This window comes from Lithobates pipiens, unplaced genomic scaffold, assembly GCF_037356315.1.
Source record: "Lithobates pipiens isolate NorthernLeopardFrog02 unplaced genomic scaffold, aLitPip1_a1.2 Scaffold_18, whole genome shotgun sequence".
NCBI lineage: Eukaryota > Metazoa > Chordata > Amphibia > Anura > Ranidae > Lithobates > Lithobates pipiens.
In genome coordinates this window covers 359,125,373-359,152,213 of record NW_027507758.1, presented here as the reverse complement: position 1 = coordinate 359,152,213, position 26,841 = coordinate 359,125,373, and the positions used below count along the sequence as shown (strand labels likewise).

The window sequence follows — 26,841 nt, the reverse complement described above, 5'->3', positions numbered from 1 at the left end:
TCTATGTTAGCCTATGTGTCCATGCACAGATGGAAGTTTTTTAGCTTTAATGAGCAGTGGAGTTTATGTGCTTTTTTTCTGAACGCCAGAAATTCGCACTCAAAGTGCTGTTTTTCACCGCCAAACAACGAGAAACGTACATAAACGCTCATAAACACGTGTTAATTAGCGTTCGGTGTTCTATTTTTTTCAATGCATTGGGGGAGTTTGGAATGCAAGTTTGGAGTGTCCTCTGTGTATTTTTATTAAAAACACCCATAAACAATAACACTAAAAAACATTCATAAACGCTTGTACAAAACGCTGTTAAAAGCACGTTTTTCAACCAGCGTTTTCTGCCAGCAATCTGGCATCCAGAAAAAGCTTCGGTGTGCATGGAGCCTTAGGAGCAGTATGATCATTTTTTTCAACTGCTCCTGAACTCTCCTTTATGTTATCTTATCGGTACATATACACAGGGTCATTTATAGTAGTTTCTAGGCAGTTGAGTTCAGAGGCCTTTTATGGAAAGAAAAAAAATGAGTTCAGACGCTGAGTTTACAGGCATTTCAAGCGTCAAATGATTCTAAACACCGTAACTCACATTTAGCAGCGTTTTGTTTTACAGGCATTTTCCATTTTTGGCTATTTTGAGAAAAAAAAAAAATCCATTTTTTTTCCCAATGCTTCTAAACGCAAACGCCGCAAAACGCAGCATGTAAATGTGGCAAAACGGACGTTTTAAACGTGGGTTACTATCTGTCAAGTTAAATTGTTCAGGAGAGGTTGTAAAAACGTCCCGTGTATATTAAGCCTTACTGTCTTCCTGAATAAAGCGCAGGACAAACTTATATAAATACATAACTCAGCCTGATTTCTGACCGCCACTGTAGCAGTAGTAACACATTTGGTCATTACCACAACCTCAGCTTGATGATTGGACAATGAAGGAGCAACATTAGACAGAGGATTTAATTGCTCTGCTTACATTGCACCTACCTCTTGTTATTGACGTCTAGAGATGGCTGATATGAAGACAATTTTTTATTGAATGCATATTTGCATTAATTGGTGGTGTTATATACGGTATCTAAAGGTAGTATTAAATACTTTTTTTTTTTTTTTAACCTCTCAGTATATATCAAAGGAGAAGTCCAGCCTGAGTTTGTTTGGCTGTACTTCTCCTATTGGTCACAGGAGTGCAATTCGTTTTGCACAACTGTGACCCGTTTTCAGCAGAGCGGTCAGAAAGTCCACTTTCTGTTGACATCACACAGATTAGTCCATCATGACAATAAAGTCGGGATCCACCTGGTGCCTGGACGGACACCCGTCTCAGCAAGCCACTGAGAGCCTGAGATGGCTTCCTACCCCTCCACAGCTCAGCGATCCAGTGGGCTGGGGGGCGGGGTGCAGAGCGGAGAGATGCTGACTGACAGTGAGCAGCTCTCTGCTCGGGGAGCTGTGAGAACAGAGCCATTGGTTATGTTCAATTGCTCGGTTTTCAGTGTAGAGGTCCTGGGGGGACAGATGCAGCATCAGATCGATGCTGCATCCACCTAGGTAAGTATGATTCTGTAAAAAACAAACAAAAAAAAAACATCTCTTTTTAATATCCCACAGTAAAACACTCAATAAAATATTTATGTGTTAAAGCATTTACACATTTATCACCGTTGCTGCCTCAGGATCACTCAGAAGTGCTTCCCCAAACTTCCTATCGGAAAGCATGTACTGAGCACATCATGTTGTAAAGCGCTGAGCAAACTGTTGGCGCTATATAAAACCTGTATAATAATAGAATATAATATATTAATAATAATAATCAATTGTTTACCTTTGTCAGTTCTACATGCTGTATCATCCCCATCACTGTGCTCCATCCTCAGGAGATCCAGTTAATCCATTACATTGAAAGAGAGGCAGAAGCAGTTGTCTGGGCTTCAGTGCTGCCGGTGGTGTGTGTATGCAAAGGCAATGTATGGTATTTCAGCAGGGAGTGTGTATGTGTGGGTGGCTCCATGGGTCTCTGGAAGGGAATGTAGCCACAGAATGTGAAACACAGAGAGCGCAGGAAGGGTGTTAATGCAGTAAACTTTTTAATGGTAAAAACTGACAAATATCAACGGGAACATAGCTGCTCTCAAAGAATAAACAAATGATAAATCATTTTAACAAGCAGACAGAAAGGAATGACAGACTTGTCAAGAAAGAAAACATTAAACTTGGTAAGTATCTCAGCACAAATAAGTCTAACTTTACATCTATTTATAAAAATTAATGTTATAGCTTGTTATGCAATACTAACGACTTAAGCTCTTTGAATGTGTCTGATACATCCAGGATCTCAAGTGGTTAAAACCAGCTTATGGTTGCAGTAGTGGCGTTGAGCTTGTGTCCTCTTTTTATACAGACAGCTCCCGGCTTTTGCGTAAAAGTGATCTCTTCTACTGTATTTCCTGGACTGTGGTTCACGGGCTCTCCTGCACCTCCATGGATCCTGGGACCACTGCAACATAATGTTAGGAGGAAGAGCAAAAGAAAATGGAGGAACTTCTGTTTCCCGATGTCCTCTGCACAAATGTGAACTGCAAGTGCTCAGCTTTGAGCACTTCTAGTGCAGAGTTGTCAAAATCCCAGCTAGAAAGTCAAGTGAATAGTTATGTACAAGTCTGTGGTTGATCGGTTGGAACAGAGGGTAGGGGAGACATTTGATGTCTCCATAAACCAGGCATGTCCAAAGTCCGGCCCGCGGTCCGGTTTTGAACGGCCCGCCTGGTTGTTTAAACATATATATCTTTTGTGGCCCCCGGCGATCTCCCAGCGCCGGGGCCACAAAAGATGTATAGTCCGGCTGCCTCGGAGGGAGGAGGCGGGACAAGTGCCGTGCACACAGGAGGAGAACTTGCTGTTTACACGGCAGCTGTAATAGGAAGTCCCGTCTCTGCCATTGGACGACTGTGCTGTCCATCAAAGGAGGCGGGACTTTCTCTTAAAGAGGCCATTGTGTAAACAGGAGATTCTCCTGTAAGATGTCTTTGGAACTCGTCCTGCCCTCCATGGCTGCACTGATGGTAATGGTGGCTGCATTCCTGGCAATTGCAATTGTGGAGCTGCATTCCTGGCAATGGTGAGTGAATTACTAGCAATGGTGGCTGCATTCCTGGCAATGGTGGCTGCATTCCTGGCAATGGTGGGTGAAATTCCTGGCAATGGTGGGTAAAATTCCTAGCAATGGTGGCTGCATTCCTAGCAATGGTGGCTGCATTTCTGGCATTGGTGGATGCATTCCCGGCAATGGTGGCAGCATTCCCGGCAATGGTGGCAGCATTCCCGGCAATGGTGGCAGCATTCCCGGCAATGGTGGCAGCATTCCCGGCAATGGTGGCAGCATTCCCGGCAATGGTGGCAGCATTCCCGGCAATGGTGGCAGCGAATTCCTGGCAATGGTGGGTGCATTCCTATCAATGGTGGGTGCATTCCTGGCAATGGTGCCTGCATTCCTGGCAATGGTGCATGCATTCCTGGCAATGGTGGGTGCATTCCTGGCAATGGTGGCTGCATTCCTGGCAATGGTGGCTGCATTCCTGGCAATGGTGAGTGAATTGCTGGCAATGGTGGCTGCATTCCCGGCAATGGTGGCTGCATTCCCGGCAATGGTGGCTGCATTCCCGGCAATGGTGGCTGCATTCCCGGCAATGGTGGCTGCATTCCCAGCAATGGCGGGTGAATCCCTGGCAAGGGTGGCTGCATTCCTGGCAATGGTGGCTGCATTCCCGGCAATGGTGGCTGCATTCCCGGCAATGGTGGCTGCATTCCCGGCAATGGTGGCTGCATTCCCGGCAATGGTGGCTGCATTCCCGGCAATGGTGGGTGAATCCCGGCAATGGCGGGTGAATCCCTGGCAATGGCGGGTGAATCCCTGGCAATGGTGGCTGCATTCCCGGCAATGGCGGGTGAATCCCTGGCAATGGTGGCTGCATTCCCGGCAATGGTGGCTGCATTCCCGGCAATGGTGGCTGCATTCCCGGCAATGGTGAGTGAATTCTCTGGCAATGGTGGCTGCATTCCCGGCAATGGTGGCTGCATTCCCGGCAATGGTGGCTGCATTCCCGGCAATGGTGGCTGCATTCCCGGCAATGGTGGCTGCATTCCCGGCAATTGTGGCTGCATTCCCGGCAATGGTGGGTGAATCCCTGGCAATGGCGGGTGAATCCCTGGCAATGGCGGGTGAATCCCTGGCAATGGTGGCTGCATTCCCGGCAATGGCGGGTGAATCCCTGGCAATGGTGGCTGCATTCCCGGCAATGGTGGCTGCATTCCCGGCAATGGTGGCTGCATTCCCGGCAATGGTGAGTGAATTCTCTGGCAATGGTGGCTGCATTCCCGGCAATGGTGGCTGCATTCCCGGCAATGGTGGCTGCATTCCCGGCAATGGTGGCTGCATTCCCGGCAATGGTGGCTGCATTCCCGGCAATGGTGGCTGCATTCCCGGCAATGGTGGCTGAATTCCCGGCAATGGTGGCTGAATTCCCTGGCAATGGTGGGTGAATTCCCTGGCAATGGTGGGTGAATTCCCTGGCAATGGTGGGTGCATCCCTGGCAATGGTGGCCGCTGCATTCCTAGCAATTGTGGGTCTGCAGATAGACACTGATCCTTGTTTTGCTTCACAGTTCTTTATTTAAAATTTTAAGTTTTTTTTTCCTGAAGTTTTCTTAAAGTGAAGGTGCGTGTTTATACATCAATAAATATGGTGTATCCAAATAATACACTTGAGCTCATCTATTCACCACACACAGCCACAAAGGCAAGAGAATTCTTGTTGGGCCATGTATTAGTGCTCGGATGGACACACTTAGACCGAATTTTAATGGTTCAAAGAATGTCAGGCAAAATGGTCGGCCCTCGCGCATGTTAAGTTCATCAAATCTGGCCCTCTTTGAAAAAAGTTTGGACATCCCTGCCATAAACAGTACCTGTCACCTTCCCAGTGCTGTCACTTGGGGAGGCTTAGCACGTAAGATCTTTCAGTAAAAATGATGTCCCACGCACAGACATATAAACGTGTGCGTAGAGCTCACGTGTACCTAAAGGATTGTGCCAAACATGTTCTATATTACTGGATTGAGAACATTAATTCTAGGACCATCACTTGCAGTTTACTCTAAACTGATGAGCTATAAATTCATGTACAAGTGTCACCTACTGATAATTTTGAATATGGCAATTGCCACCATTTTACAGGCGCATGCAGTTAGGAGGCTTGACATATTTGTCATTATTTGCTCAACACAACCTCATTGTTTATTTTGTGCAAGCAAAATTGAGAATTATTTTGTGTTTGTGTGCACTTAAAATCATATTGGTGTATTTAATTATAGATTAGATAAACCGTTGTTATCGTGCAACATAAGAGTGCAACTACTCTTTTGATTCTACAAGACCTCTGCTTTTAAAATATACATAATCTTTTGGGTGTTTAAAGTAATTTTGAAGACAAAAATGCTGATTTTAACTTGTGGAAATGTGTGAAGAATGAAAAAATTGCTCTAAAGGGGAAGTGGTTAATTTTATACTCCAAAACTGCCTCCTGATTTGAGCATATTTTCCAGTTCTCACGTAGACTTCAATCCCGCAATGACTGTACAGATGGTTGCCATTCATTACTAAATAATGTTTTTTTTTTTTTTCTCCCAGATCCATGTCTTTACACTTGGTCTTTCACAGTTTTCATTTAATATATGATTTAGTTAGGTCATTTGGGATTCGTTTTAAACTGTGTAAAAGAGAGCAATTTTTTATTGTCAGCTCGCTTCCAGTTGCTGTACATCACAATAGTATATCTTGGCTTCTAGCAAATAAATCATAACCGCATGTCTTCTCCAGGGACCTGCTGAAAAGCCAAGTATCTCTTACTATAGATGGTCCTTTTACCATTTAGAGCAGCTTCTGTTAGTTATGTTGAGGTCAGCAGTTTTAACTGATTGTCACGGACTGCGGCTTTAATATGTTCATAAAAGGGCTCGACTGTCATGAGAGAAATCAGCGTGCTGGCTGCTTTCCATGGCTACTTTCAGAAGAATACCCCAGGCTTTGATTGCCTTGCCGCAAAGCTGATTATACCCTATAGAAGCTACTGCTGCTTTTCTGCTTTGCACCTGTTTGTATGTGACATAAAGTACAGCGCTCAGGGTTTCTGTGATCCATGAAGGTGTGAAAAGACACAGCGTGAACCTCTCAGCCACTGTGTGAAAAGAGAAGCTGGCTGACACAATTGCTGTTTTCCTCCGTAGTGGCAGAATTCCAGCAGTGTGGCTGCTGAGCAGAAAGTCTCATAAAATCTTTATTAAATCACTTCACTGCTCTGTATAGTATAATGTATTCATAAAAACATGAACCTACTTCACTAGGGTCAGTTAAAGTGAACAAGGCCTTAATTGTGGTTCACATGGATGTTTGTTTTATGTTGTGCTTCAGAATATAATACTTGCCACATGTAGCGGACCTGATTTACTAAAGGAAACCATTGGAGGAGTAGAGGTAAACTGCTGTAGTGTGCTCGTTTTGCAGGATCACAGGTGGGTGAGATGAGATCTCTAATCATACCTATCAAATCATATACTTAAAGTGGAAGCAAACCCTTTTTTGGCACTTGTACCTACAGGTAGGCATAAAAAAAAGGCTTACTAGTAGGTACAATGAATATCTCCTAAACCTGCACGGCTTAGGTGATATTCACACTGTATGCAGCCAGTGATGTCACCAATGCATTTGCACTGAAGGGACAGTATACATGTGCCATTCCTTCAGAGCTCTCTGCCTCGGTCCGTAGGAGTGACGTTATTGCGGTGTGGCCAATTAAATGGCCGGAGGGTGAGAACCTGGAAGGAAGACCGGGTGAAGATGGAAGTTCCTTATCGGCGCTGACAGCTTGGCGCTAGGGGGCTTAGTTCTAAGGTAAGTATTTCATAATGTCTTTACTTTTTAAGGTTTGGGGAAAAAATTAAATAATTGGTGCGGTTTACTATGGCTTTAATGTTCAGTGCTTGTGGTGCATTCCCAGCATCCCAGCATCCCAATAATACCTATGACATTATGACAGAGTAAACAAAACTCAATTTTTATTTGTTGCCAACATCCCAATATATTATATATTTATAAAGAGAAAGTACCCCCCGGTACTATGGGACTTTAAGGGTGAACTTTTGAAAACACAATATTTTGAAACACGAACATTTTTTTATTGTTGTATTTATCATTTTAAAAAACAATGGTGTAAAACAGCACCATACATGAAACAGTACATATTATACATATAGTTTGAGAAAAACATTTATCCTATGGACCGACGCGTTTTGGGAATTTCAGGGTGAATCCCTTCTTCAGGGGCATGAAGGAGATATTAGTTGGAGATGCTCTGGAATAGAGAAAACAGAATCTAAGGATAAAACATGGCCGATGTTGCGTCAAAATATGGGACATCACAGCCAAAAAGCATGCACATACCAGTTTCAATAAGGTGTACTAAGTAGTATCAGTAAAAAAAAAAAAAATGCATGTTATCCCTTTTTTATGAAGCTATAGTGTTACCTATTTCACTTTCTTTCCTGTCGTTCTGAACTTTTAGGTTACATTCACACTGGTTATTTAGGCCAGTGTGATTTGCAGCGGCATTAATTTACTGATTCGATCTGCTGCTGTGAGCAGCTAGGTGGGGCCACCAGTCCCATTAAAAAAAATGCCAAAAGAACCTAAACTATTTGTGTCTCTCCACATAGCCAGCAATTACTTGTGGTGATTGCTGCTGGATGCACACAAAGTGCTGGCTGCTCACGGCTGCAGCAGCACAAATCAGAAGATTCCTGCTACTGGAATTCGCACTGGCCTACATCACCGGTTTGAATATAACCTTACTGTCAATGTTGTCTTCTTTGATTGAATAGCAAGGCCTAGTTATACTTTTTCTTTTCACTGGGCAACACCAGCCTTTTGACAAGGGCACAGCTGTCACCGGGGGGTGCTTGTCCCCACTCTAAACTTAGTCAGCACTTGTTATGGGACTTGCAGTGGGACATCAGATGTGTCCAATTAAATTATCATGTCCCCATTTAACTTGTACTATTGTGCTGACGCACTATGGTTGATGGGTAATGTGGTATGATTGGCTAAGTCACAAGTTTGATTTTGAATGATCACAGCAATAATATTCAAGCAGTTAAAGGATTCTATTTGCAGAATGTTTATTATATTAATCATTTTGTATTAACCATTTTCAATTAAGGGGTTCTCTCTTGGCTATCAACTTTTTGATGTCCTTAATTGCTTTGTTTGCTAGTAGGGATGGGCGAACGGTTTGGCCCGAGTATATGCTCGGCCCGAACTTTCGTTGTTCAGACGTTCGGTAAATAGCCGAACAAACGGGTCATTCGTCTGTTCGCCCTCCCCCCCCCCCCCGAACCAGCCACAATGCATTGCGGCACTGAACAGTTCATTGCAAGCCCTGATCGGCCGAAGCAGTGAAAGCTTCAGCCAATCAGGTCACAGAGCACTGTCAGAGTCATGACTGGACATGGTCATAATGACTTTACCCAATCATGGCTCATTCCTGCCCCACAGTATAAAAGTATTCTTTCAATGGCAGCCATTCTCTGTGATTTTGGCATGGAGAGAGATGGAACAGAGCGCTGTTCAATGCTATTAGTTAATGTGCTATACTGTGCTATTTTGCTTCAATTGTCAGTGTAGAATATTAGTTTAGTGTCAGTCTAGGGATAGTGTGAGTGTAGTGAGGAGGACCATCATTCAGCTTTGCATAGTGTTCAGCTAGAGTAGGGACAGCTCGGATAGTTTCACTGTAGTGTAGTGCGACTGTGGGGTTATTTACAAAAGGCAAATCCACTTTGCACTGCAAGTGCACTTGGCAGTGCAGTCACTCTAAATCTAAGGGGTAGATTTGAAATGAGTGGAAGCTCTGCTGATTTTATCATCCAATCATGTGCAAGCGAAAATGCTGTTTTTTATTTTCCTTGCATGTCCCCCTCTGATCTACAGTGATTGCTCTTCCAAGTATACTTTTTTAGTGCAATTTCAAGTGCAGTTTGCACTTGTGCAAAGTGGATTTCCCTTTTCGTAAATAACCCCCAATATTTCAAGTTTCACCCACATTTTGACCCAAACACGTTCAGAGTCAAGAGTCTTCCACTCTTAAATTGCTGCTCCCTCCCCCAAACAAACGCACACTTCTGGACTGCAGGGGCCCTTGTCAAATTTGAATGGCTGTGCGTGACTCTGCCTGCTGTTGTACATGTAAGTCTCATCTACTACCGTGGCAGAAGAACTGTGGTTCTCAATGAAGCACAAGTGCCATAATGTCCTTATGATACTTCTTCCTGGGTATGGACTTGAGTTTAAGAAATGATCTGCAGAAACCAGTCATTGATCATGGATGAGTTAAATTAAACAGGAAAATGCAAGCTGAACACTATAGGTTAATCACATCGCCTTCAATGGGTATACAAAATAAAATAATTAGTGCAGTGCAATATGAATAAAAGAGTCCATAGATGCAAAAGAACTACAAGTCCCAGAATGAAAGATGAGACTCCTCATGAGAGAATGGAAGATCCAATACACTGGTGATTCTAGGTGACAGGCTTTCCACCACACAACCAATGCTCTTACAAGAAAAGGTGGACCCCTGATAAACAGAAGGTCAAACACGCTTGTATCCACAATGGGATGATGGTATTCTCCAGCATGGCAGTGGAACCGGAAAAAACAAGGGCAAGTGTAGAGAGACAAGGGGATGCGTTCTAAGTGCTTTCCATTGGTTTATTTTAAAAAAGGATTCTTAAATTGGCATATGGTGAATGGCGCTAATTTCGCGCTACATGCAAGACCAAAAAGCCAGTGTACAACTAAAAACAGAAGATCCGAAGATCTTGCATTTGTGGATGGACTTTCTTTTATTCATACTATGCTGCATTTTTATTATTCAATAATAATATTGCAAATGGTGGAAGTCTCCTTTTTTATTTACAGAAATGTCTTCTAATGCTTCCCGACTCCATCCAAAAAGGATTGGTTTGCTTTATATGGTCTTTTTATTTAAACCAGGGCAGTGTTTAGTTACACAGTGAACTGAAAATCCTTTTGGGGCCTTCTATGTAAGCTTTGTCAAAATAGGTCACATGTAAAGATGTTTGTGACACTGTGATATCATCAGGTGAGTAGTACTTTAAGATAGGACTTTGCTGGCAATTTGAAGTTAGTACATTGAGAATAAACATTACAACTTTACAAGTGAAGGGAGCCAAAGACACACTCCTGGACTCTGCTTCTATACAATTTTACAGTACACATACTCTTGTTATATTATTATTAGGTGTCTTTTCTGTTGTCTGGGTTACTGAATAGTTACAGTACATGTTATATGGAAGCCAAACTGAAGACTGATAACAATTGCACATATATTGTATATATTTTATTATTAGCACCATTCAAAGGCTATTGAGTGCACATTTCATAGTAAACCATAAAATGTCAGCTTTCAGCTACTTGGAGTAAAATTTTGATTTCTGATTGTTAGCTGCAGTTAAAGGGGTTGTAAACCCTCGTGTTTTTTCACCTTAATGCATCCTATGCATTAAGGTGAAGAAACACCTGGCAGTGACCGTCCCCCTAGCCCCCCCCCCCCCCCCCCCCCCCCCCCCGTTTTACTTACCTGAGCCCCTTTATTCCCTTGGCAGGGATGTGCTGTCCCTCTCTCCACGGTGTCCTGGCTCTTGATTGTATAGATAGCAGTGCAGCCATTGGCTCTTGATGCTGTCAATCTAATCCAATGATGTGGGCACCAGGGGGTGGAGCCGAGTCTGGCATTTGTGTCTGAGGACGCAAATGCTGGACTCGCGAGCGTGCCCGCAAGGTAACCCCCTCGGGAAACTGATAATCCTAGGGGGTTATTTGATGCAGGGAGGAGCCATGAGAGCCGCCGGGGGACCACAGAAGAGGATGTTTGGGGCCACTCTGTGCAAAACAAGCTGCACAGTGGAGGTAAGTATGACATGTTTGATTAAAAAACAAAAAAACGATCCTTTACAATCACTTTAAAGCCGACCATTGAAAAATGTGTGAATTAATAAATTTCTTCTTACAGTATAATGCAACTGTATAAATAAAAAAAGTATGTTATTTAAAGCAGTCTTTGATCTCAGTCAAATCTTTCAAGCTCTGCCTGAGAAGTGCATGCCTGAAGAAATTGTTATCCAAGTCTGCGAAGGGCAAGAGGAAACCTTGCCCCAATACACTCTCCTCCAGTTATCATACCAGTCATCAATCTGTGAATTGTAATGATCTGTGAGGTCACGTATGGCCTGTTTCACATGGACTTCAGCTTGTATAAGAGCAGTGTGAGCATCAAGCTTTGTTAAAGCCTTTAAAGGGGTTGTAAACCCTTGTCTTTTATTTTTTTAAGTAACAAACATATCATACTTACCTCCGCTGTGCAGTTTGTTTTGCACAGTGTCTTCTGGGGTCCCCCAATGGTGCTCATGGCCCCTCCCCGCATCGAGAAACCCCCTAGGATAAGCGCTCTCCCTAGGGGTTACCGTATGGGCGTGCTCCTGAGCCCAGCATTTGCGTCCATAGACACAGAATGCCGGACTCTGCCCTGCTCCTGGCACCCATGTGATTGGATTTCATTGACAGCTTCAGGAGCCAATGGCTGTGCTGCTATCTATCCAATCAAGAGCTGAGACCCTGGCCAGAGAGGGTGTATGCGTCTGACGTGGGAACGAACTGGCTCAGGTGAGTAAAACGGGGGGCAGGTCAGTGACAGAAGTTTTTTCACCTTAATACATAGGATGCATTAAGGTGAAAAAACATGAGGGTTTACAACCCCTTTAACCACTTGCAGGCTGCCTGCTCACAATACACTGACCATTCACAACCCAGAGCCCTGTGTTGACAATTAACACCGGATCTGTACAGAGGAAACAATCTCTCTCTTTCTTATCCCTGCAAAACTGGGATAAGAAACAGATCTTTAGTAAAAAGAAGCACATAATACACACACTGCACATTGTTAGGCACACATTTAACTCCTTTCCAGTCAGTGTCATTAGTTCAGTGACAGTGTATAGTATTAGCACTGTTCACTGTATTAGTGTCACTGGTGATGTCAGTCCAATCCCCCCCGCATCAGTTAGTGTCAGGTTGTCCAGCGCACAATTGCAGTCCCATTAAAAGCTGCTGATCACTGTCATTAATAGTATAAAAAAAAACTTATTGGGATTTTTTTTATTTATTTTTTATTTTTTTTTTTACCATAGACATGTAGCGGAATACACTTTGGCCAAAATGTATGAAAAAGTTAGATTATTTTCAAAAATGTTTTTGGATATGTTTATAGCAGAAAGAAAAAACAACTTATTTTTTGATCTTTTTCACTTATATAATACAAAATAAAACAGTGGTGATCAAATCCCATCAAAAGAAAGCTCTATTTGTGTGAAAAAATTATATAAATACTGTTTGCGCACAGTGTCTCGTGACCATGCAATTGGCAGTTAAAGTAACGCAGTGCAGAATAGCTAAAAATGGCCTGGTCATGAAGGGGGTAAAACCTGGAGCTGAGGGGGTTAAAGTACCATTCAATTCCAGTTTATAAATGTGTAAAACAGATCCTAAAGAGAGGGCTGATTGTCACTTTAAGCAAGCTCTTAGCAAGCTTCAGTAGGCTTTCAACAAGCTTCAAGAAGTGCTGAAGCCTACTAGCAGCTTGTTTAAGGTGGATGTAAACCCTATTCATGAAATCTGACCTGGGCACATATATCTTCAGTGTTTACTTATCTCTCTCCAAATCCCTAATTCCCATGTTTTTCTGCTGCTCCGTTCCTCTGTTATCAGCATGATAACTTCTGACAAGCTCTTCGACACAGGAGATAAAATCAGCTGGAAATTTGTGTTAGGGAGGTAACTCAGAGACAGCTTGTCTATTCACAGCACAGCTCCGCAAGTTTCTTCATTCCTCTGCCTATATGGAGATGGGGTGTGTGCCTTTTCTCTAATCAGCTGTCAGTGTATATGCCCAGACTCCACTCCCACTGCTGAAACCGGAAGAAATATTTGTAACGCAATGTAAGAATTCTAAAGAATATAGCAAGCTGAAGACAGCAGATATACATGTAAAACTTATGTAGGAAGATTTGTTTCATCTCTGTGTATCATCTGAGGCTGTTCACTTCACTGGGTATAGGAGAGGGATAACGTCCAATCAGTCAATCAGACAATCAACAATCCCATTAGGATCTGTGTTCAACATTTACAAACTGGAGTTGATTGGTACTTTAAAAGCTTCAACAAAGTTTGCAGTTAACAGTGCTCTTATACAAGCTGAAGCCCATGTGAAACAGGCCTATGACAGGCAGTAGTGGATGGAATCTGTGACCATGATCAGGAAGTAGAAGCAGGAGGGAGCTGAAGTGTGTTTTATAACATGTGCACACACACAAATATAAAGGATTTACTTGATTGTTTGATCTATGGGTCGCAGTCTTAGTACAGGAATAAGGGGATGACTCCCTAGAAGATTCTTGAGCAAAGATTGCCCTTGCCATCTTGGGTGAAAAGAGGATGAGGGCATTTTAAAAGGAAGTATTGTTTTTTGACATACACTAAGTAAATTTAAATATCCCATATTAATTGATGTGTAGCCAATAATACAAAATAATCTGTCGCAAGTTTTTTTTTTTTTTTTTAATCTCAAGCATTTTATGCATTCAGATAAAAAACCTTTTGTATGCAGCAGCTCATCTGAGCCCCATCTCAATCCAGCAATGTTGTAACAGAGTCTCGGCTGCCGGGGACTCCCCTCCTCATTGGCTGAGACAGCAGCGTGGCACCATTGCTGTCAATCAATCAGTCAGTCAACCAATGAGGAGAGAAAGGGGCGGGGTCAGACCACGGCTCCATGTCTGAATGGACACAGGGATCTGTGGCTCGGCTTGGGTGCCCCCATAGCAAGCTGATTGCTGTGGGGACACGCAACACTAAGGAGGAGCCAGGAGCACCGAAGAGGGACACGAGAAAAGGAGGATCTGGGCTGCCCTGTGCAAAACCATTACACAGGGCAGGTAAGTATGACATGTTTGTTATTTTTAACCAAAAAATAAAAAATAACAAGACTTTTTACAATAGCTTTAAAGCTGGCTGACAGATGGTCTTTTCACACACGAGATGGTTCTACAGACATGAGCCTTTTGCAGTGCACATCAAGGTTATTTGGCCTATTGAGGAGAGACTCAAGTGCTGGCTTATTGCAGGGGTGAAACCTTAACAGTCAGCGGGGAAAAAATCCAGCCTGGCCTATTACAGCAAACTAATGAATGCTTTGCCAAGGATATGGGTTGGGAAGGTTGTACAGACCTAGGAGAGTTGCCTGATGTTATTAAAACAAGCTGGGTCAGATGAACTTTCTCCAGACACCTTCATTGCTCGTTATTCAGCAAATGAATCGTTTTTATTCAATCAATGTGATATTTAATCTCTGTATGTATATAAAACTAGTCCACACTATATAAAAAGTTGACTATTTTTTCTTATGTTGCTTAAAACTAGAATTTTCTCAGTAATATAGCATGTTATGTTACTTTTAAATACAAAAGGATCCATTCATCCCCTATACACACTTCATAGTGATATGTCTAAAGCTGTGCAAGGGAGCTTTTAATACTGTCCAGTCATACCTCTGTTCTGTTTGGCTTCAGTATGCAACATATGTTTTCATGGCCATCAACTTGAATTAGTAAAATAATTTCACATCACCATTCAGTCACATCTCTTTGTCTTAATTATGCACTAATTAAACTTCATTGGAAGGCTTAAGTGTTCCAATTATGGTATGTTTTAATCGTAGAAGGTTCTATTCCTTACTAAATAGGTTTATATTGTGGCCTTTTGCTTTAGGTAATTATTTTGCGTTTAATTTACATGACCCTAAAACAACATCACAATTTATTGATCTAATATCACTTGGCATGTTTAGCTAAAGCAGTTTCCTTATGCAATTTATAGCGCAAGTATCTTTTCGTTCAATGTGTTACAGATGCTGGCATTTCAACTACTATTATGGCAATGTATATTAAACCATATTTCCAGTTTCTGACAAAAGCCAAAACAGTATTTAGACATGTGTAATTGATTTTATTAAAGGTAATATGTCACAAAAAAAATCTCTCTAATTTAAACTCTGGCAGAAGCAATCATTCCCTTGACTCCATAAACTAAAAGGTAATAAAAATAAGGTTAAACAGTATTTATACTGCCCAAGAATCCGTGTATAGAGGTGAGTATAATGAAGTGGCAAAGCAAGGTGTGTGGACAAAGTGTATCCTCTAAAGTCAGAGCACTATAGCAGCTTGATAAAGCTGATAATTCCAACAGCAAACAGATTCTTTTTATTTTTTATTTCCAAAAGGGGAGCAAATCTTCCCACTGAGGGGCCTTGCAAAACTGAACAAGCACTTCTAAACTAGTGTGAGAGTGCCCTAGGCTAAAGGCCAGTACACATGTACTGAAAGCTGGATGGTTCAGCAGGAACCGGGGATTTTGGGTACATACGTACTGCTGTCTGTTCAACAGAATCCGGTCTAATGATGAGCTTCTGTCTAACGGTCTTGTTGGAAAACCAGCATTCAATCAGCACTTGCAAGCACAGATTAGTGTATTCTGGCTGGGGGGGGGGGAGTCCCCCGTCCCCTGTCCCCCGTCCCCCGTCCCCTGTCCCCCTGTCAGAATACAACAGCGTCTCATATTGTTGTTTTGATGTGGTAATCGGTCAGTTTCATTTTTTTCTTTATTTCAACCTGCTGGTTGAATGAAACAAAAATGAATGCGTGTACCCAGCTTAAAGCTGAATACCAGGAATTCAGCCACTTTGTAAAAAGTGAATGCACACTATGAGTTAAATCGAAGGAGGTGCATGACATCCCCTGAACTTATCTCTCTTATTTATATATGACAGGTTTATTGCTCTGCTGGTGCATACACTGACCTTGGGGCTGTGAGAGAGGAAAAAAAGGCATACAGAGCAGCTTTGCCTGCCTCTCTACTCTGCTGTCCATTCAGAGAAGCCTTTGTAATTTGTGATTGAGTTTACATAATAAAAGTGCTTCTGTAATTGCGCAGGAGGGTAGGGAGGTACAGCTGCTCCGACTCTAATGTTGAAGATACTTAGACATACCCACTCTTCCCCAGTCCAGGCTTCACTTCCTTTAAAATTGCAGTACTCTAGTTCTCCTAACCATATGTATCTCCCTTTTTAACTAATGAACTGCCTTAATCTGTTAACAAGGTTGACCCATTCTGTGACTATTTTGTGGGTTGTCTGGGGCTATTTGCCACTATTTGTGAAAAAACTATTTTATAGTTGAACTTTCTAAATATAGAAGACATGTATTTGTACTTGAATTTTTTAGTGTACTTTGTGTAGCGTAATCAAACATAAAACGTTGCCTTTATTCAGGAGTTCCCTGTAATAATAAAGACTGGTCACTGTTGCTCTCTCTCTTTATGCAGGGCGACTGGTCTTGTCTCTGCCCTACCTGTAGTTTTCTGTAGTGGGTGGAGCCTGTTGGTCTGTTGGTTCTCTCCCGCAACCCTGCCCACTGCAGAGTAATGTCACTGCTACTTGTACAAGGTTATATCTGGGTTTGGAATGCATTTGGTGCACACAAAATGGATTTACATCCATTTTATAGCTATTGAGAAATATACAGTTAAGTCATATATATTTCGACACAGGTGCAATAATTTTTTCTAGTATTTACCTAAAGATATTCACGCTATAGCTATATAATGGATATGGGCTAAAAGTACACACTCTCAGGTTTAATTTGAGGGTATGTACATCCAAATCTGAGGAAGGGTTTAGGAATTGCAGCTCTTAAGAATAGCCATCCCCTTTTTCAAGGGACCAAATGTAATTGGATAATTGAATCAAAAGCGATTTCATGGCCAGGTGTGGGCTACTCCTTCATTATTTCTTCATCAATTAATCAGGTAAAAGGTCTGAAGTTGATTCTAAGTGTGGTAATTTGGAATCTGTTGCTGTGACCCAACATCAGCTGTCCAGGCAATTGAAACAGGGCATTGTAAGGCTTCAAAAACTAAACAAATCCATCATAGAGATAGCAGCAACATTAAGAGTGGCCAAATCAACTGTTTGGTTTCTTTTGAGGAAAGAAGAATGCACTGGTGAGCTCAGCAACATAAAAAGGCCTGGACATTAACGGAAGACAGATCACAGGATACTCTCTATGGTAAAGAATAACCCATTCACAATATCAAGACAAGTGAAGGACACTCTCCAGGAGGTGGGCGTATCACTGTCAAAGTCTACAATCAAGTGAAGACTTCAGAAGACCAAATACAGAGGGTTCACCACAAGGTGCAAACCATACATAAGCTTGAAGAATAGAAAAGCCAGATTAGATTTTGCCAAACCACATCTAAAAAAAAAAAGCCAGACCAGTTCTGGAAAATCATTCTTTGGACGAATGAAAATAAGATTAATCTGTACCAGAATGACGGGAAGTGTGGTGAAGGCTTGGAACAGCTCATGATCAGAAGTGCACAATGTCATCTGTAAAACCTGGGGGAGGCAGTGTGCTGGCATGGGCATGCATGGTTTCCAGTGACACTGGGTCATTAATGTTTATTGAGAAGAAAGTAGCAGTTGGATGAATTCTGCAGTGTTTAGAGATCTACTGTCAGCCCAGATTCAGCCAAATTCAGCCAAATTCAGCAAAGTTGATTGAACAGTGCTTCACAGTACAGATGGACAAGGATCCAAAACACGCTGCAAAAGTAACCCAGGAGCTTTTGAAGGAAAAGAAGTGGAATATTCTGAAATGGCCGAGTCAATCACCTGATCTCAACCAATTGAGTATGCATCTCATTTGCTGATGGCAAAACTAAAGGCAGAAAGGCCCATGGAGACTGTGTATAAAAATGGTTGCAGTTCCTAACATTTGTACTTATGTTCAACCCCTTGAATTAAAGCTGAAAGTCTGCACTTCAAATTAATTTGGATTGTTTCCTTTAAATTTTATTCTGAAGGCATCCAGAGCCAAAAGTATGAAAATTGTGCCTTTAATTTTAAGTAAAGTTATTGTGCTCAGAGTTCAGCTTTAAAACTGGAATGTGGGTTGCAAGGCAGAGAATGGCTGCATTCATAAAAATCTAACTACACACCTGTTGTGCTTTGTGACCCATAATTGCTTAAAAGGCTTGCACTTTTTCCTGGAACTATATCTATTAAGTATATGAAGTAATTATACATAATTTTTTTTTTTTTTTATGTAGCTATCACAATAATTCACTGACATCACCCCTTCTTGCTTTGCTCCATCTACAGCTACTTTTCTGGTGGGATCCCTAAGGTTTTGGGACAACATGTCCCATCATGCTTTGCACTTGCGTATGCATACTGCTTCACTTATAGCTGCGGACTCGAGGATGAGCAGACTCTCGTCCTCAGCTGAAGAAAGCTCCACCTAACAAGCACGCCTTTTCCTGCCCTACAGGCTGGAGGTGTAGCGTCCAGCAATGCCAAAGTCCATGTGTGTGTGCAGGCACTGGCAGCAGTAGGACATCAAGATGGAGTCCTACTGTAGTGGGCACACTCACACACAGGTGACCCCCATGGTATCAGTTCTAAATAAGGGGGCACTCAAAAGAGGAGACAAGTGGAAACACCACATTTAAAGCAAGAATCATATTTATCTCCTTTTTTAACTAATGAACTGCCATAATCTGCTAACAAGGTAGACCCATTATATGGCTATATTGTGGGTTGATCTTAAAGGCAATATAATAATAGTAATATTAAAGGCAAAAGTGTTTTGAAAAAATTAATAAATAACAAGCCTGTTATGCTTACATGCTCTGAGCAGTGGTTTTGCACAGAGCAGCACTGATCCACCTCTTCTCTGTTCTCCCGCTGGCACAATAGAGGCACCCAAGCAGGCACGCTCCTGAGCTGCTGCTCTGTATGTTCATTCACACACATAATTGTAGCTCTGCCCTGCCCCCCCCCCCCTCCTCATTGGCTCACTGGCTGTGATTGACAGCAGCTGCTGTCTCAGCCAATGAGGAGGGTGAGCCGTGACTTTTAGTATTTAGTATAGGGTTTAGTATTACTTTAAATAGTAGTTTGACACAATTCTATACAGTCATTCATGCTTTACTGGTTTTCCTCTCTCATGTGCTGGTAATGATAAAAAAATCTTCTCGCACATTGTTTTACCAGGTTATTTCCTGTAGTTTTCATATCATAAATGCTAATTTTACTTCCAGTACATGTTTTGCATGTACCTGTGCCTCGTACACATGATCGGACTTTCCGACAGCAAAACCATGGAATTGTGTCCTAAGGTGTTGGCTCAAAGTTGGCTTGCATACACACGGTCTCGCAAATGTTGACCAACAATTATGAATGTAGTGATGTACTAGACGTACTATGCGTTTTTTCAGCTCTTTAGTGCCACCCTTTGGGCTCCTTCTGCTAATTTTGTGTTAATAGAAGTTTGGTGAGTGTTCATGCTTTTCTTTTCACGTTTTTCACTTAGCGCTTTTCAGTTTGTTTCTGAACGGCCGTTCGTCAACCAGCCATGTTGCGGAATCAGAGGAGATAATGTGTTTTTTATTATTGGCTTTGGAGTTTTTTTGTTTTGACATAATTTTTTGGGTTGAATAATGATTTGATTTGGTTTGGTATATGTTCTATATTTTTGGATGCATAGAATGCACTTTTTGGTTAAAGTGGGGTGTCCCCTAAAAAAAAATATTTAAAAGTTAGCAGCTACAAATACTGCAGCTGCTGACTTTTAATAATCAGACACTTACCTGTCCCAGGGTCCAGCAATTCGGGGAACAAAGCCCCCCTCGTTCCACGCTCCGCTCGCGGCGCCGGCATTCTTACTGTGGGCACCCGGCTGTGGCTTCACAGCCGCACGCCGTGATATGCTGCACAGTCATCTGGGACACGTGACAGGTCCCAGGTGACTGTGCGGCACCGAGGGTAAGTGATGTCCCAGCCCGAGCAATGAAGGAGGCAGACGAGGGACCCCCTAACAGGCATTTAGAGGTGAGTAAAAAATAATTTTTTTCCCTATCATTTTTTTTTTTTTTAATTGTTTAATGAATTTTAAGCAATTTTTTATTTATTTTTTTGGTGGCAACACCACTTTAAGTTCTATTGGCAGATAGTTTGTCTAATTTTTTATTTTTTTTAAATGCACAATAAAAAAATGTGGAGAATAATACTTGGCCATGTGTTTTATTTCAAATGACAGTTTGGGAGTAGGCAGTTACATTTTAAAAAATACAATGTAAAATTGACAAGGGACACCAAGGTAGTTGTATCTTTGTTCTTTAAAACTACGTGATAATGGTGTTGTGGTAACTTGCACAAATTAAAAAAAAAAAAAAAAGCATAATAATATTGATATCACTAGAAAAAAAAAAGTCTTTGAATTTTTTTTTGCAATAACTCCATCAGTATCACCAGCAAAGCAGCTTCATTGTTATCCCATTAAAAAAGAGAATTGTGTGCTGCATTTGGAGATTTCATAATTTGCCACGTCACAAATGTTAATTCTCCATTACAAGAACTAGTTTACGAAGTTTCTGATTCCGAGCATGCATGTTTGTATTTTGGACTTTTGTGTACACAAGATCAGAAAATCCACCAACACACATTTGTTGGCCAAAAATTTGAAGACATGCTAGCCAACATTTGTTGGCGGAAAGTCCGACAACAATTGTCCGATGCAGCATACACACGGTTGAATTTTCTGCTAACATCCTGACATCCAAATCAGTGTGTGTGTGTGTGTGTGTGTGTGTGTGTGTGTGTGTGTGTATATATAGTGTGCATAAAGAGTTATAACATAAAGGAGTCATTGCTCTTGGTGACTGTACAAATACTAGGTATTTTCTAACGTAGTTTGGCGGATGGAACACCACAATCTTTCCATTAATCAAGTTTATATACATAAGTCCTAATGTAATGTATTTGATTTTATAGAAGTATACTCGCTACAGTAGGTGGATATGGCCCATTTGAAAATGGGCCCCATAATTTGGGTCCCTCCCTCCCACCAGCGTCTCACATTTTCAGATGGAAAGCTTGGACTGTTATCAGCAACTTAAAGAATTTATGTATGTGCATTATTCTATGTGTTTTTTGTCTGCGGTCATTTTTTTTATGAACAAGTTCACTTTAATGTGCATTGACTGGTTTATTTGTTCCCCTCCTTTTTATACTGCTGAATTAATACAGATAAGAAGAGTAGCTGTGGAGACCAAAATCCTACAGGCAATGACGTAAACTGTGTCCTGCAGTATTCATTGATCCGTCCATGATGATTTACTTGATACAGAGCTGAATAGCTGCCAAAACAATTGCAATATGGATACAAATACAATGAGTGGAAGGATTTTAGGTTAACTGCTACGTAAGAGACAGCTATGCTTCATATTGCAATGTTCTGAAGTGTAGTCTAGCAGCAGCATTTAAAAATAGATTAAACTAAAATGACATCCTTTTGAAAATGTAATTATTTTCTAAGGAAAGGTGCCGTCAGTCATGCAGTAGCAGGTTGCTAGCCAAATTTAAAACTATTTTCTTGAATTAGTGCTCAGAAAAAGAAACCTGAAATAATGAGTTTTCTCATTTTGAACTTCTTACCCCTCTCCAAATATTTTTGTTTAACTTAGAATAAACAATTTCTATAACTTTTTGCCTCCTTTTTTGAAGCATATCCAAACCCAAAAACACAAATTTTATTTTCCAGCTTATCAGTCCTTCCCATGATAACTACGTAACAACGTTCATTAGGACTACAGAACGTCTCCCACTCTTTATCTCAATATCAGTCTATAGAGACAACTCAGTCAGCCTTGAAACATATTACATGTTTCACCCGTATTTATGGTGGAACGTGTAACAAGGTCCATGTTTTGCCCATCTCCCTCCCATCCTGCCATCCTTGTGATCTTGGGTGGGGGTTCTTCTCCCAGCACCTGCTGTCACTTTTTGATAACCGTGTGGTTGTGCAGGGCTGTGCCCACACAGCCATGTCATTAGTTCACAGATTCCTGTGAATAAACTACAAATACCATCAGGGTTGATAATGTTTTACATTTCAGTGCAGCTTAGCTTAATACTGGAAATCAGAAGCTTAATGTGGGCTTACATATACTTTTATATATCAGAACATACTGGCTCCATAAAAGATGATCAGGGGACGTTGGTCACAGACGACAAGGTGAAGGTAGCTTTATTAAATGCAATGTTCTCCTCGGTTTATACAAATGAAAAGTAGGGTTATAATAAATAAGATAGTAATGTCAATAGCCATATATTGAATGCACGCAGCCTTGTGCCTTCGGTGGCAGCATGTCATGGAGACACCGCTCGCCACCGAGGGGGGGGGGGGGGGGGTGGGGGTTGAACAGCCATTGTGCATGGCTGTTTACCACGTGATCGGCCATGATGAAGTTATGGCTGATCACAGATTGTACCTCCCCACTTTGCACGGCGCATGCACGATCACGTCAGTGGCAGCGTGTCCTTGAGAACACTGCTCGTCACCGGCGCTGGTAAACAGCCATTGGCCAGCGGCTGTTTACCACATGATCGGCTGTGAGAGGATCACTAAATGTAAATACAGACCGGTAACAAAATGTTTCCGGGTTCTCCTTCTCACACACCGATTGTGTGTGAGAAGGAGATTGCAGTAACATCTCATTACCGCTTACAGTGTACACCAATCACACTTAATGCCCCCCCAATAAAGAAGACCTGTCACCATCCATCAAAGTACCTGTCACAGTTCATATGAGTACCCGAGTACCTGTCACAGTCCATCTGAGTACCTGAGTGTCTGTCACAGTCCATCTGAGTACCTACCCTTTATTTTGTGGACAATTCCATTGTCCTGGTGCTCCAGCGCCTTCAAAACTGTAATAGGTGGTTGAGAAATGAGATGTGTTTATGCTCGTAGAACGCCTGACGGTGCTACTTCAATGTTGGGCCTTTGTATGTGACCAGGCTGTGTAAAAGTCTCACACATGTGGTATCACCATACTTGGGAAGAGTAGCAAATGGGGTGTAATTTGTTGTATGCATATGCTGTGTGTGAGAAATAACCTGATAAAATGACAATTTTGTAAAAAACAAAACAAAAAAAAACGCAATTTTCCAAAGAATTGTGGGATAAAATTACAACTTAAAAAAAACTCACCTTGATACTTACTTAATACCTTGGAATGTATACTTTCTAAAACGGGGTAATTTTGGGGGTATTTGTACTTTCCTGACTTGTTTGTTTCTCTAGAAATTAGATACAACTGATGTACTAAAGGCCTGATCGGATGTGATCAATTTTCAGTAATTGGTACCATATTTGTAGACTCTATAACATTCAAAAAGACCAAATAATTTACACAAATTTGGGTTATTTTTACCAAAGCTATGTAGCAGTATAAATTTTGGCCAAACTTTATGAAGAAAAATTACTAATTTGCAAAATTTTATGACAGAAATAAAGAAACAAAACATACAAAAAAAAAACCCACTAGTGATTAAATACCACCAAAAGAAAGCTCTATTTGTGTGAAAAAAGGACACACATTTCATATGTGTACAGTGTTGCATGACTGAGTAATTGTCATTCAAAATGTGAGAGCGCTGAAAGCTAACAATTGGTCTGGGCTGGAAGGGGGTGCAAGTGTCCTGTATTGAGGTGGTTAAAAAAAGACTAGAAAATGTGAAAAATTCACCAGCACCAGATCGCCTACCCAAGAGTTCTCAAAGAACTTAGCCATGTTATAGCCAGTCCATTATTTATGGTTTTTAAGGAAAGCTTACTGACTTTACCAATGTTCAAAAAAGGCTCTGAATATATTCCTGGAAACTACAGACCAGTCAGCCTAACATCAATAGTATGTAAACTATTGGAAGGAATGATGAGGAACCATATCCAGTAATTTGCTTTTAAAAATAGTATCACTAATAGTAACCAACATGGGTTCAAAATTCTCATAATTTTTGGTTTCTAGTATCACAAGGGGAGAAGGAATTTCCACTCTCCACAGTGATTGTGATCACAGTGGCTGTAAAGGTTTTGGACTCCACAGTGGGATGGGATTTTTCACAAAAAAGAGAATCAGTCACTTTCACAGAGAATTGCCTCCTAAAAAAAAAACAATACCAGGACTGTAGCTGCAGCCATGATCCTGGTATAACCACCTGAGGCTGTATATATAAATATAGTTTGAATATTTGGAAGGTAACTATTTAACCTAAGAAAACACGCAACTACAAAAGGAATATATAGTCATAATGACAGGGATGGAAATATACGACCTTACCAGGCTGTAATTTCATTTAAAGTCCCAAATTTTTCCCTCTTCCCCCTTTCTCATATTGTATAGGGATGGAAGCACATGGTTTGCTCTATGTTTGTTACTTTGATAATAATAATTTTTATAATTATTCTGCCCCAATTGCTTCTCTGGTAACCTCGCCTGTTTTAATCATTATCTAGTTTCATCAATATTATTATGACCCGTAATGTTTCTGACCCATTTGATCCATACATATTGTTTTTTAAATGTAAGCTCAATGTTCCCCCTGTTGGTTTGTGGTTGGTCGGCCCCCTCCCCCCCTATTTTCTCCCGCTTGATTTGGTGGGGGAGGGGGGAGGGGCTTGCCGACATTGCGCATCGACGTTGCACAACCCGCAGCGGGCTTGCGGCGTGCCATCAGGCGCCGCTGTGCTGCTGTTACCACTCTCGCGGGCTTTGTTGGGACCGCCTAGTCCACCGCCGACATTCGTCGGCCTTTGGCCAGGGCTCCTCCCACCTGTTTTGCTCAGCGCGCGACGTGGGCGGGCTATCATGCGCCTGTATATGGACGCCCATCATGTTATGAGGGAATACGGCACCCGAGATGCACTATTGGGGCGGCTTTTGTCCTTCACCACACCATGCTCTTCTTAAAGCCATATTAGGTAAATAGTATTATTTCAGGCACTTTCACTCTCCGCACCTCTCCACAACTAATTTGGTCCCCCCTTCTCTTTCTCTGGATAATTATCACTTCACCCTTATTACACAGTTCACATTATTCTCCCCCTTTTTTTTCCCCCCCATTTTTGGCTTTTATACCCCTGTTTACACCCCTTATTATTCTATTTGGCACTCTTCCTTCCAAACACACTCTCTTCTCATCCACATACTTGCACACACTTCACATTTTCATTTGCCATCTTCCCCCTAGGGTGCCTCGTGGTCCTGTGTATCCTCGATGGGTGCCTCTGTTTGTCGCTGCGGCGGGGGCGTCCGCCCCAGCTCCCGGTTGCAGTCTTCTTGGATGACTTACCACTCCTGCCCTTCCACCACTAACAAACTTGTTTTAGTGAGTATTCTAGCCCTTCAGGGGATGTATCTGTCCCTGGTGTACCCTTTAACCATAACGACTCATTATATCATTTTAACTTTAGAAACATGACGTGTCTGCTCCTGATGAGTGGTCTTGAACCACGAAACACGTCGAGCTACCAGCCATCTTATATTCACCAATTTCATTGGACAACATATGAATTACTCCTTTAACAGGATTTTTGAGGTCCGAGATTGGGCAGGCATGATCGAGCAATAATTGTTTACCTCATTTGACACTGGTGGTCCTTTGATTGTACCAAGCAATGATATCTGTACCATTTTTATTACTTGTTCTACCTATCTTGCCATTTGATATCATAGTCTGTATGTTTTCACTGGTTATCAGCGTCACTATTCATTCTAGATAATTTGTCAAGTATTAATAGGATACTGTTTTATACCATTGTTTTGTAAATGAATTATTAAAACGCTTATTTATCCACCATTTTGTGTTGTCTTGCAAACCATGTGCTTCATTTAAAGTCCCAACTCCTTTTCTTTCAAATCGCTAGCAATTCGCCCGCGTTTTGAAAAATATATAACTACAAAAGGAAGTTGGACGAGACGTGGTTCAATCTTAAATTGTTTAAATCATGGGTCTTCAAACTATGGCCCTCCAGTTGTTCAGGAACTACAATTCCCATCATGCCTAGTCATGTCTGTGAATGTCAGAGTTTTACAATGCCTCATGGGATGTGTAGTTTCACAACAGCTGGAGGGCCTTAGTTTGAGGATCCCTGGTTTAAATAGTAATAGTTCAGTAAATAGTGTAGATGCATCCAGAAAACCTTTTTTAAATGTGTCTTAGTGTGTGCAATGTATAGGGATATGGAAAGTGGCAGTGACAAAAACACACATACTCAGGTTGAACTGGATTGACTGGTGTCTTTATTCAGTCTGGCCAACTATGTAAATTAACCACATCCATTCTGGCAGTCCTCTACTACATGTAGAAATCATTTTTTTTGCTAGAAAATGACTCGGGACCCCCAAACATATTCTATATATAATATATATTTGTGTTTGTGTGTGTGTGTGTATGTATGTATATATATATATATATATATATAATATATTTTAGCAGAGACCCTAGGGGAAAAAATGACAGCTGTTGCAATTGTTTATGTCACAGTATTTGCACAGCAATTTTTTTAAATGCAATATTTTTGGAAAAAACACTTTCATGAATAAAACAAAAGAAAACACTAGTTAGTCCAAATTTCTCTGCTCTATGGTAAACCGCCAATCGCATGGGCGAGCCGGGAGAAGAACCGGAGGGCAGGGGAACGTTATTCCGCCTGTGAAAGCAATCAAGTGGCTTAACAGCCACTACGATGGCTTTTACTTTG

The 26,841-nt window shown here is 41.6% G+C and overlaps 1 protein-coding gene across 2 annotated transcripts in view; it reads left to right on the top strand.

Annotated features, from left to right (window-relative positions):
- Positions 1-26,841, top strand: part of IL1RAP (interleukin 1 receptor accessory protein) — a 333,093-nt gene that overhangs the window by 64,428 nt on the left and 241,824 nt on the right. The gene's annotated exons all lie outside the window — the stretch shown is intronic.